The 13,260-nt window shown below is 39.2% G+C and overlaps 1 protein-coding gene across 1 annotated transcript in view; it reads right to left on the reverse strand.

Annotated features, from left to right (window-relative positions):
- GABRA3 (gamma-aminobutyric acid type A receptor subunit alpha3) overlaps nucleotides 1-13,260 on the reverse strand; it is a 212,719-nt gene that overhangs the window by 141,041 nt on the left and 58,418 nt on the right. The window lies entirely within an intron of this gene.

Below are 13,260 nucleotides of genomic sequence, written 5' to 3' on the forward strand. Positions count from 1 at the left end.
TAATCCCTGGCTTCATAAAATGAGATTTGGAGTCTTCCTGCTTTTTGAATTTTTTGGAATAATTTGAGAAGGATAGGTGTTACTACTTTAAATGTTTGGTAAACTTCACCTGTGAAGCCATTTGGTCTAAGGTTTTTGTTTGTTGGGATCATTTTGATTATTGCTTCAGTTTCATTCATTGTACTCAGTCTGTTCAAATTTTCTGTTTCTTCTTGATTCAGTTTTGGGGGGTTGTATGTTTCTAGGAATTTATCCATTTCTTCCAGATTGTCCAATTTGTTGGTATATAGTTGTTCATAATATTTTCTCATATCCTTTGTATTTCTGTGGTGTCAGTTGTTACTTTTTCTCTTTCCTTTCTGATTTTATTTATTTGGATTCTTTCTCTTTTTTCTTGATGAGTCTGGTTAAAGGTTTACCAATCTTTTCTATTGTTTCAGAAAGCCAACCCTTTTTTATTTTTTAATTATGTTTATATTGATTTTTACAGAGAGAGGAAAAGAGAGGAATAGAGAGATAGAAACATCAATGAGAAAGAAACATCATCAATTGGCTGCCTTCTGCACATGCCCTACTGGGGATTGAGCCTGCAACCCAGGCATGTGCCCGGACCAGGAATCAAACCAGCGACCTCTTGGTTCATGGGTCGACACTCAACCACTGAGGCACACTGGCCAGGCTCAAAGAATCAATCTTTGTATTTTTATTAGACTCTCCTTTGTTTATTTCTGCTCTGACCTTTTTTATTTATTTTCTTCTACTCACATTGGAATTTGTTTATTGTTCTTTTTCTTGTACATTTAAGTGTAGGATTACATTGTTTATTTGAAAAATTTATTGTTTCTTGAGGGAAGCCTATCTATCTATCTATCCATCTATCTATCTTTCTATCTATCTATCTATCTATCTATCTATCTATCTATCTATCTATCTATATGTAAGCCTAAGTGACCTTTACAGCCAAATGACCAGAACGACTGGAATGCCAGTTGACCAGTCGCTATGATGCGCACTGACCACCAGGAGATAGATGCTCAATGTAGGAGCTGCCCCTGGTGGTCAGGGCACTTCCACAGCCAACCTCCCATGGCCCCTCCCCCACCTGCCTGGCTGGCTCCCCTGATCGGCCCCAATTGGGGGGGCCGGCTGGCCAACCTTCTGTTACCCCCCATCCCCCTGGGCAGGCCAACCTCCAGTGGCCCCTCCACGCCCCCCCCACCAGCCAGCCAACTTCCTATAGCCTCTCCCCACAGGCAGCTGGTCCCCTGATAGGCCTTGATTGTCAGCCAGGCCAAGGGACCCCACCCGTGCACGAATTCATGCACCTGGCCTCTAGTAATGTTATAAATGTCTCTCTTAGGACTGCTTTTGCTGTGTCTCACAAATTTGGGATTGCTATGTATTTATTTTCATTTGTTTCAGGTAACTTTTGATTTCTTCCTTGATCTCACTCCCATCCATTCATTATTAGTAACATGTTATTTAGCTTCCATGTGTTTGTATTTTTAAGTTTTCTTTTTTAATTAACTTCTGGTTTCACAGCATTGCAGTTAGAGAAAATGCTTGATACGATTTCAATCTTCTTAAATTTACTGATACTTATTTTGTGCCTTAACACATGGTTTATCATAGAAACTGTACTATGTGCACTTGAAAAAAATGTATATTCTGCTACTTTGGGGTGAAATCCTCTGAAGATATCTATTAAATCCATCAGATAAAGTGTGTAGATTAAGGCCAATATTTCCTTGTTAATTTTCTGTCCAGAAGATCTATCAGTTGATGTCAGTGGTGTATTAATATCCCCTACTATGACTGTATTACTGTTGATCTCTCCCTTTAGGTCCATACAAATTTGCTTTATATATTTAGGTGCTCCTAGGTTGACGGCATGTTTACAAGGGTTATATCCTCTTACTGGTTTGATCCCTTTATCATTATGTAGTGTCCTTCTTTGTCTCTTATTATAGCCTTTGTCTAATGTTTATTTTGTCATATAAGTATAGCTATCCCAGCTTTTTATTGCATAAAATATATTTTCCATCTCTTTACTTTTAGTCTGCTTGTGTCTTTTGTTCTGAGTTGGGTCTCTTATAGACAACATTGTTTTGTTTTCTTATCCATTCAGCTACCCTATGTCTTTGATTGGAGCTTTTAAGCCATTTACATTTAAAGCTATTATTGACAGGTTCATATTTATTGTCATTTTATTCTTTATATCAATGCCCCCCCTTTTTTTTATTCTTTTTAAAAAAATATTTTTTATTAATTTCAGAGAGGAAGGGAGAGGGAGAGAGAGGTAGAAACATCAATGATGAGAGAGAATCATTGATCAGCTGCCTCCCGCACACCCCCTACTGGGAACAGAGCTCACAACCTGGGCATGTGCCCTTGACTGGAATCAAACCTGGGACCCTTTAGTCCGCAGGCTGAAGCTCAATCCATTGAGCCAAACCAGCCGGGGCTCTTATTCTTAAAGAGGACCCAGAGGCAGGCCCAAGGCACCCTGAGTTCTGCCTTCACCTGTCTCTGCCTGCCAGCTGCCTGTTAGGCTCAGTCAGTACTCGCATTGCTTGAGGTAGGTTCTTAGTGAGTCACCAGGGCGAAGCAAGTGTTGTTCACCTGATTGATAGTGATCTGTACTCAGTGCCATTGCTGGTTCTGAGTTCACTCAGCAAAAGTCCCAAGATACACCAAGGATAGCTGCCTTCCACTGGGTTCTTGCAGACCTTTGTGGTGGGGGCGGGATGTCAGGGAATCATCAGGAGGAGGCCAGCAGAGTTCATCAGACACTAACCAACCAAGATTTGGCCATGTGAAGAGAACGTTCTTCACCAGTCAGGTATTCAAGGGAAAAATTGTCCCTTTCCTAGAAGCATACAACTCAGTCTGTCCTGGATTCTGTCAGGACCTCCTGAAGAGCAAGAGCTCAACAAGGTGGGGCCATAAGGAAATGGGAGGGTGGGGCTAGTGGATCTCCTGTGAGGGGTGGTGCTGGCCAGGCCCTCAGGAAGGTGGAGGGAATGGCTCTTGCTCCAGAGCCAAACAAGTCAGTTTCTGACACTCCCTGAGTCTTCTGGGACCTCTGTACCCAGGACCCGGCAGCTGATTCCTCCAGAGGGGATACACTCTGCAGTGCAGAGCAATAGGGAGTTGAGAGGCTAGTGCCATATGGAGGAGAGTATTCAACCCAAGAAAAATGATGTCTGGTGTGGTAGAGGGACTCAGCACAGGGACACTGGCAGCTGTCCCTTCAGCTCTCTTTTGGAGCCACACAGCCCAGTCTCTCCTCACACATCTCTTTTCCACTCTGAGCTGCCCTCCCTCCCCTGGAGCCTAGAGTGAGAGGCTGAGAATGAGATTTTGTTCCCTTTAAGAGAACACCTGGGTTTCTAGCAGCCTCCTATCTCTCTCCCCTGTTAACAGAATCTCCGCTGATTTTCAAAGCCAGATGTCATGTGGGCACCTCTTCTTAGGTCTGGTGCTCTGGATTGTGGAGCCCAGGATGGAGTTGAGTCTCCATGCTTTTCAAGGGGAACCTTTGCAGCTGAGATACTCTGTTGGATTCTCAGCTGTTGAACGTGGTAGTGAGACTAGCCCTTTTTGCCTCTCGGTCCTTCCTACCAGTCTCAATGTGGCTTCTTCTGTAAATCATTAGTTATAACACTTCTGTTAAGCTAGTCTTCTGTTTATTATTCATATTTATTGTTCTATATTTTAGGTGTAATTCCAGTTTGGTCTTGGGTGGAGGTGAGTGTAACTTCCATCTATGCCACAGCAGTCTTGGGTCCTCCTCCTAACATTTATTTCTGTCAATTTGTCTCCAGAGTTTCATTTGAGGCCATCTAATTCTACCCATGCTTGAAGCACTGCCATTATTAAAGTTTTTGGAGTCAGAAACATCTCAATTCCAGTACTTGATATACCATATAGAAATCTGACATTGGGTGAGTGATTTAACTCAAACATTCTCATCTAAAAATGTTAATAATAACACTTCTATATAGTAGTATTATGAGAATTAAATGGCATAATTTATGTACAGCATTAAGCATTATGTTTGACATACAGTAATACTTAGTGACTATAAGGTACAGGTCAATTTTTTTTTACCTCTTGGCCTCCAATGAACCTCAGCTCTATTGTTATTAGTTACTCATTCCCATGTGCCAAAATCTTGTTATTTACAAATCCAAGATCTCAAATAAGTACCTGACCACATCTTTCCAACACTTTTCATCCAGTACCTTCATACTGTCAATTCTTGTATCCTCCTAACCTCTAATTTTTTGAACCTGCCACCTTTAAATTCTCCATCATCACCTTCATGATTTTACATCCTTTCTTACCTTACTTGAGTTACATACATAGTCCATAATTAAAATCATTATAATCATTCTCTGGTATGTACCCTGAACACTCTTGCCACTTACTGACCCTGTTGTAACTGCCTGGGAAAATATAAACACTGATTAAATCTATTTCTTGGCCTGCAAATGAGTAGCTACATATAGCTATATAAAAAATACATAAGTGTGCCTACGTGGACTCTCTTTAAATTTTCTTCAACATATTTCAAATTTCCCATGATCCTTTTACATTTGTCAAACAAATTTACTCTCCCAATTTCTGAAATAACATTTTTTTACTTTCTTTTCTCTCCTTAAATCTCCAATATTCTCCTCCCAGGCTCTCAGGAAATGGGTTTGCTTTTATTTTACCAAGAAAAATAAAACAATCAGAAGACCTCATCTTCCTACTATCGGTTATATCAAAACTACCTGAATCTGAGCCATATATAGTATTCTATCTTTCCTTTGTTACCAGGGCTATCTAGGTGCTGTGGGTCCTGTTCCCTGCCTCCTGCTTAAGGATTTTATTTCAGTACATTTCTTTTTTATAATTTAATTTTTTTCATCATCATTTATCCCCTCTATGATTTTAGTAAATTTCTTCTCTCCCACACTTGTCAGTTTTTTCCTCTCTACTGGCTTATTCTCTGAAGCATAAACATGATGTATTATCATCCATCATTAAAAAAATGAAGCCCTCTCGTGACCTTCCTCAAACTCTTTCCACATTTCTCTGCTTCCCTTTATGCTAACTCATTTCAATAATTTTTGTTATCACTATCTCAACTTTCTCACTTCTCCTTCTTTCAAACTACTTACACCAGGTATTTTCACTCATTACTCCACTGAAAACACTCTTATTATTTATTCATTCAAAAGTAAGGAGCACTGTATGTACCAGGCACTGTTCTAAGTGCTGGGCATATAGCAGTGAATCTAACAGCCTAAAAGGGAATCAGCAAAGAAAGAAAAGAACACTAGACCAAGAAGGCCAAGAATTCCTCTCTTTCACACACCCACACCAAATCTACCCATATTCAGTTCACACCTACACCTTTATTTCTCTTTTATACCCTACATTCAAACTATCAACATACCCTTTTGACTTCAGAACAGATTCAGACTCTGACCACTTCTCACCACCTCCAATGTCCATAAGCTCATCTAACTTCCATGACTGTTATGAATGGCCTCCTAAAGTGTCTCTCTGCCCACTATAGTACATTTTCTGCACAGCAGCCAGGGTGAGCTTTTAAAAATTTAAACCAGATTATATTATTCCAATCTCAAAATTTTCCAGTGTATTTTCATTGGATCCAAAGTACTTGCTATGACCTATAAAGTCCTACTTGATTTGACCACTGGCTACCTCTCAATCTCTCTTCTTTCTACTTCCCCTTTCCCCTACTCACATCAAGTTAAACTGGTTATCCTACTGTTGAGGATAATGTATTTAGTTCTCTACTGTTCTTTAAGGCATACACAGGTATAGCTGCCATTCTTCCTCAATCCTACTATTAGCAGCAACATGTAAAATTCCTTCGTTTAATAACACTACTTCAGAATAAATAAAATAAAAACTTAGAAATAAAAGATAAAAGAAAGAAACTGTATTGTTGATCTAGATTAACACACCAAAAAGTTTGCAATAATTATGTTACATTACTCAGTTTTCAACAGATTAAGCTGACAAATATGAGAAATTCAAACATCATAATTAATAAAACTAAAAAATAGAAATTGACAATTGCTCTCTAAATAGCACATAATACTACTTCTTTTTAAGCACCATCTCAAGGAAAATTATAAAGAGGTAAAACTATAAAACAAAACATTCTTTGGGGGGAATAAACCCAGAGCTGGACAGATGGATACATTAATAAATTGATACTTTTCAAGACTTAGTAATTAATCAAAATAGAAAAAAACTCAAGAAAATAAAAACAATAACCTGAGGAAAAAACAGATTTAAAAAATTAAGTTGTAGCAGACATAAACCAAAGCTTAGTATTTTCCAATAATGGGGATTCTGACAACATACAGACGTATATATACACATAGAGAGATACCTACATGAACTCAGATGCTCCCAGAGCTACAATTTCAGGGTATTAATCAATCATAAGTGAGTATGTATCCAATCCCAGGGGCATGCAGGAAAATTGCTTCAGTTTGAACTGAACATGGACAAATAAAAACAGAAAGACAGACTCCACTCACCAAAGATTTTAAACCATAGGCGGGCTTGTCTCTCAGGTCTGCAATCTAAATTCAGATTACTGTTTTGTTCCAGAAACCTCAAGTCATGAATTTAGTTTAAAGTGAGTGCAAAGCATGCCCAAGGTGACCTAATGAAGTAAATATAAATAATTTCTGGAAGATAATATCTTCATATTTGGCTTTGTAGAACCCACATAAACAACATTTTCAGAGGCATCACTTAGTATACAAAAATAACCAAGAACACGAGGAACCTAGCCACTATGAGAAAGAAACAAGAAAAACCAAGTAGAATAGAAACCAAACCACACACTTCACATGTTGAATTTTCAGACACAGATAATATAAGAACTATGGCCTCCACAAAAATGTAAAACATCTACAGAGAACAAGAAATTATGAACAATAAGCTAGGAGACTTTAAAAAGAACCAAATACTACTTCTGGAAATAAAAAGACTTTGGAAAGTAAAGTGTATGTCTTACTAGAACATATCCATATATATAAAACCCTAAGCAACTGGTCACTATGACACACACTGACCACCAGGGGGCAGACACTCAATGCAGAAGCTGCCCCCTGGTGGTCAGTGCACTCCCACAAGGGAGAGCACAACTCAGCCAGAAGCTGGGCTCACAGCTGGTGAGCGCAGCTGCAGCAGCAAGAGCCTCTCCCGCCTCCACGGCAGTGCTACTGAGCAGTGGCTGCAGGCACAGTGGGGCCAGGATGAGCGGGAGCCGTGTGGCGCCTCTCCACCTCCCTGGCCACCTGCAGGTTCACGCACTAATACATCCCTTGGGGGATGCCAACGCCTGCAGGGATCAGGCCGAAACCAGCAGTCCGACATCCCCCAAAGGGTCCCGGATTGCGGGAGGGTGCAGGCCAGGCTGAGGGACCCCAATGGTACATGAATCTGTGCACCAGGCCTCTAGTGGTTAATAAGATTATATAGGTTTTAAGTGTACAACTCTGTTACATCATATGAGTGTTGCATTGTGTGCCCACCACCCAAAGTCAAATCTGATTCCATCACCATATATTTGGCCCCCTTTACCCTTTACTGCCTCCTGTCCCCTTCCCCTCTGATAACCACCATACTGTTGTTTGTGTTTGTGAGTTTTGTTTATTTGTTCATTTGTTGTTTTCAGTTTTATATCCCATATATGAGTAAAATCATGATTCTTGACTTTTTCTATTTGACTTACATCAATTAGCATGATATTCTCAAGAGTCATCCATGTTGTTGCAAATGGCAGTATTTAATCTTTACTTATGGCTCAGTAGTATTCCATTGTATATATGTCCCACATCTTTTTTATCTAATCATCTGTCAAAGGACACTTTGGTTATTTTTATGATTTGGCCATTGTGAATAATGCTACAATGAACATAGGGGTGTATATATATTTGCAAATAAATGATTTCAAATTTTGAGGTAGAAACCCAGAAAGGGGGTTGCTAGGTCATAGGGTGACTCTATTCTTTTTTTCTCTTACAAATACCTTATTATATATTTTTAAAAATCACTGTAACATCTTGGTTAAATGATTAATCATTGCAGATCTAACAGGGCACAGTGAGGCAGATGCTAAATCAAGTCTATTCTTAACTTTTTGAGGAGCCTCCACAGTGTTTTCCATAGTGGCTGTACCAGTTTACATTCCCACCAGCAGTGAACAAGGGTTCTTTTTTCTCCACAACCTTTCCAACACTTGTTATTACTTGTTTTATTCATAAGAGCCATTCTAACAGGTGTGAGATGGTATCTCATTGTAGTTTTGATTTCATTTCCCTACTATCTAATGAAGTTGAGCATCTTTTCATATATCTGTTGGCCATTTGTATTTATTCTTGGGAGAAGTATCTGTTCAGGTCCTCTGCCCATTTTTAAAATGGATTTTTTGTTTGGTGTTAAGTTGTATGCATTCTTTATATATTTTGGCTATATCTTCTCCCATTTGGTTGGTTGCCTTTTTGTTTTGTTGATGGTTTCTTCTGTTGTGAAGAAGCTTTTTAGTTTGACAGTATGCTTTATTATATGATATTTATATGTGTGTATATCTCATATTTTTAAGTTAAAATTCAGAAAAATAATTTCTATGCAGTTAAATGCTAAAAATTTCATATTTATTATATTGATGCATTTGTTTAAAATGTTAGTCTTAACATTGATTCAAGAAATGCAACTAAAGCATTACTTTACTTATCAAACAAACAAAAGCTTTTAAAAATGCTAAACAATTTTGTTGAAGATAGAACAATAGATAAATTATATATATATATATATATATATATATACACAATTTTGTTGAAGATAGAACAATAGATAAATTATATATATATATATATATATATACACACACACACACACTAATGAGAGCATAAATTTGTGCAACCTTCCTAGAAAAAAAATCTGGCAATATAAATAAAAAGCCTACAAAAACGTTCTGTCTCTGTAACTCTATTTCTAGAAATCTACTAAACAGAAGAAAATCATAGATGCAAAAAAATCATTTCAAAGATATTTATCACAATATAACACTATATTAGTGAAATTTTAAAAATAACTTAAATGTGCCTATTAAGAAAATGGTGAAATAAATAATGGTCATTGATACATCTGAATATTATACAGGTTAAGATTACATTTTAAATCTCTTTTCATATTGGACAAATGTGCATGTTATATTAACATCTGCACAAATCCTATATAATAAAAGGCTAATATGCAAGTCGACTGAACAGCAGAACAAATGGTCGCTATGACGTGCACTGACCACTAGGGGGCAGACAATCAACACAGTAGCTGCCCTCTGGTGTTCAGTGCGCTCCCACAGGGGGAACACCGCTCAGCCAGAAGCCCTGAGCTGGACTCACGGCTGGCAAGCATAGTGGCAGTGGCGGGAGCCTCTCCCACCTCCACAGCAGCCCTAAAGATGTCTGACTGCAGGCTTAGGCCCGCTCCTGAGGGCTCCCAGACTGCGAGAGGGCGCAGGCTGGGCTGAGGGACCCCTCCCCCCAAGTGCACAAATTTCATGCACCTGGCCTCTAGTTAGAATATATAATTCAGAAAGATAAGTGTTCACCCAAGAAGATTGAGTGACTTGCTGATGGTCTCAATACTTGTTAAAACAGAAAATGGAATCGAACCCAGAAATGCTCAAAGAGAGTAAATATGGTATAGGAGCATATAATTAATATGAGTGCCCATCTGACCATAGTGAATTGTCTACACAAGATTGCTACAGTGGATAAATAAACATTACTAAGAGCTTAGACCTAGAACCACATGTGGTCTGCCATGATAATCAGGACCCAATTATGAACTATCAACCTGCACATGCTCAGACAACCATGACCACAAAGGAGTAGATGTCCACATGCATAAGTTGACAACCATTATGTATGAACAGACATCAATATTCCAAGAGCACTCAGGCAGTATGTATGCTAAGGTGGCAATGGTAAATAAGTAGACAGCCATAGTGAAGGAAAGAATCCACAACATTACCACTAATAGTATGAAGTCATTCAACCATGGAACATATAATAATAACGCTGGAACATACAACTATAGAATGATGATTTTTCAGGCAGATGCATATGATTAAAAATACTGAAACAGTGCTTCAAGGAGCAGACACAACAATGAAAAAGATTACACTGCTACACGCTCAAGAACCCATGATGCATAAACTACTTAATTTTGTGCTACTGGTCATGATGAATAAACAATCCAGCAACATGTATTGAAAGGCATGAAACAGTAGATATTTGGACATGAAAAGCAAAGCAGAATAATGATAAAAGAGTAGGTAATCATAGTACATGAGCCAATTATCTAATGCTTATAATACTTCATTCTCAGTACGAGTGTAAACAAGCATGGTTCAAGCACAGATAAGCATAGTAAATAAGTACATCCTTACAACTTAAGAAATAAGGAAATGGTAAACCATAATTGAAAAATAAAATTTTAAAAAAGAGAGAAACCACTTCATGCCTATTAGAATGGCTATCATAAAAAAGACAAGAAAGGATGTGGAGCAAAGGGAACCCTTGTACACTGTTAATGGACATGTTAATTGGTATAGCCACTATGGAAAAGAGTATGAAATTAAAAATAGAACTACTATATGACCCAGCAATTCCACCTCTGGATATATATCTGAAGGAAATGAAATCACTATGTCAAAGAGATATCTGCACCCCTGTGTTCATGGCAGTATTATTTATAATATCCAAGGCATAGAAACAATCTAAGTGTTCATCAACAGATGAATGCATATGGAAAATGCATTCCAAAATGGAATACTATGCAGCCATAAAAGAAGAAAATTCTGCCATTGGAACAACATGGATGGGCTTTGAGGACACTAAGCTGAATGAAATAAGCCAGACAGAGAAAGAAAAACTTTGTGTGATCTTATATGTAGAATCCCCCCCCAAAAAATACAACCAAATTTAAAAAGAATCATATTTGTGGCTATGAGAGGTGTGGGGTGGATAGGTAGAGAATTAGAAGAAGATACACATGTCCAGTTATAAGATAAATAAGTACTGGGGATGTAACATACAACATGATGATGATAGTTAACACTGCTGACTAGTACATTTGAAAGTTGCTAAGAGAGTCAATCATAAAAGTTCTCATCATAAGAAAAAAAATGTTTAAAAATAACTGTATGAAGTGATATATGTTACCAAACTTAGTGTGGTAATCATTTCACACTATATGTAATTCAAGTCATTATGCTGTGCACTTTAAACTTACAGTACTGTATATCAGTTATCTATCTACACTAGTAAAAGAGAAATATGCAAAATGACCATACCTTCATGACGCCCACCAGCCAATCAGGAGTGAGTATGCAAATTAACCCAAAAAGATGGTGGGTTCATTTGCATACACAGGCACGGAGCGAAGACTGAAGGCTCCAGCCCGAGCAAAGACTGAAGACTGAAGACTGAAGACTGAAGATGACTGAAGACTGAAGACTGAAGACTGAAGAGGCTTGGCTTCTCAGCTGCAGCCAGAGCGGAGAAGCCAAGCCTCACTGCGGCCTGAGTGGAGAAGCTAAGCCTCACTGTGGCCGGAGTGGAGAAGCTAAGCCTCACTGTGGCCCGAGTGGAGAAGCCTAGCCTTGAGGCTTGGCTTCTCTGCTGCAGTTGGAGCAGAGAAGCCTCAAGGCTTGGCTTCTCGGCTGCGGCTGGAGTGAAGGCCTGGGTCCCAGGTGCCAGAGGAAAACCGGTGCTGGCAGCCAGAGGAAGGAAGGCCTATTGCACGAATCTTCATGCAATGGGCCTCTAGTATATATATAAAAGCCTAAGCGACCTTTACGACCAAACAACCAGAATGACCAGTCGACCAGTTGCTATGACGCGCACTGACCACCAAGGGGCAGACACTCAATGCAGGAACTGCCCCCTGGTGGTCAGTGTGCTCCCACAGCCAACCTCCTGAGACCAGCCAACCTCCCGTGGCCTTTTCCCCCAGCCAGTTCCTCCCCCCAGCCAGCCAGCTAACCTCCTGTGGTCCCTCCTCCTGGCCGGTCTCTCTCTCCAGCCTTCCCTCTGGCCAGCAGGCCCCAATAGGCCCTGATAGCTGGCCAGGCCTACAGACCTGATCACAAGCCAGGCCTTTGGACCCCACCCGTGCACGAATTCAGGCCTCTAGTATTTCAATAAAACTGAAAAAGTGGGAAAACATAAAGAAATGATACTGTTTCTGCTTATTGAAGTATATGTGTTGCACAAATGAAACATACACAAATCCTGGAAAGAAATGACTTTGGTCCCAAAATAGAGGGTACTGGTATAATAGGGAACAACTAGGCATAGATATAAAAGGCACATGAATACCCACCAATGGGTTTTGAGAATTTAACCATGATGCATATCAAACAATCTCCAAATATGAATTGAAATTTATGAAATAGGAAAAAGCAGCCATGGTGCAGGAATAAATGGACAAAGTACAGATATATTCATGACTGCTCTGTTATATGATAAAGACTTAGAGCATGATATTTTTATTTTAATTTTTATTGCTTTCAGAGAAGGGAGAGAGTTATATAAAAACATCAATGATGAGAGAGAATCATCGATTGGCTGCCTCCTGCACACCCCCACTGGGGATCAAGCCCACAACCCACGCATGTGCCCTGACCTGGAATTGAACTATGACCTCCTGGTTCATAGGTCGATGCTTAACCACTGAGCTACACCGGTGTGGCAATATTTTTTTAATGGCGTTGGTACAGGAGCTAAAGGAATTAATGCAAATGGAGATCCCATGATACATGCCCAAATGACCACAGCATATGATGAAGAGGTACTATTGGAATCTGAGCATTTGACTAGATGCATAATCAAAGCCCTGCTACTTAACCTTACAACCATTATATAGGAGGAGATAGCACTGATTAAAGAGCAGATCTATATGGCCCAAGTGCAGGCAGACATTTCTATATAAAGGAACAGAGCAGAGACAACTCCGCAAAATGAGCTCTTAGCCATGATATAGGTAGATAGTATAGAAGCAGACAACAGTGATGAAAGAGAAGAACACCTCAGTGTAGGTTTTGAAAAAAAGCATGCATAAGTTAATGCATGGCCCAAGATACAGAAAATGACATTCACAGTATAGGATCAAACTATAATAATTCATGCTAAGAAAATTGTGATA

This window comes from Plecotus auritus, assembly GCF_963455305.1.
Source record: "Plecotus auritus genome assembly, chromosome: X".
Lineage (NCBI taxonomy): Eukaryota > Metazoa > Chordata > Mammalia > Chiroptera > Vespertilionidae > Plecotus > Plecotus auritus.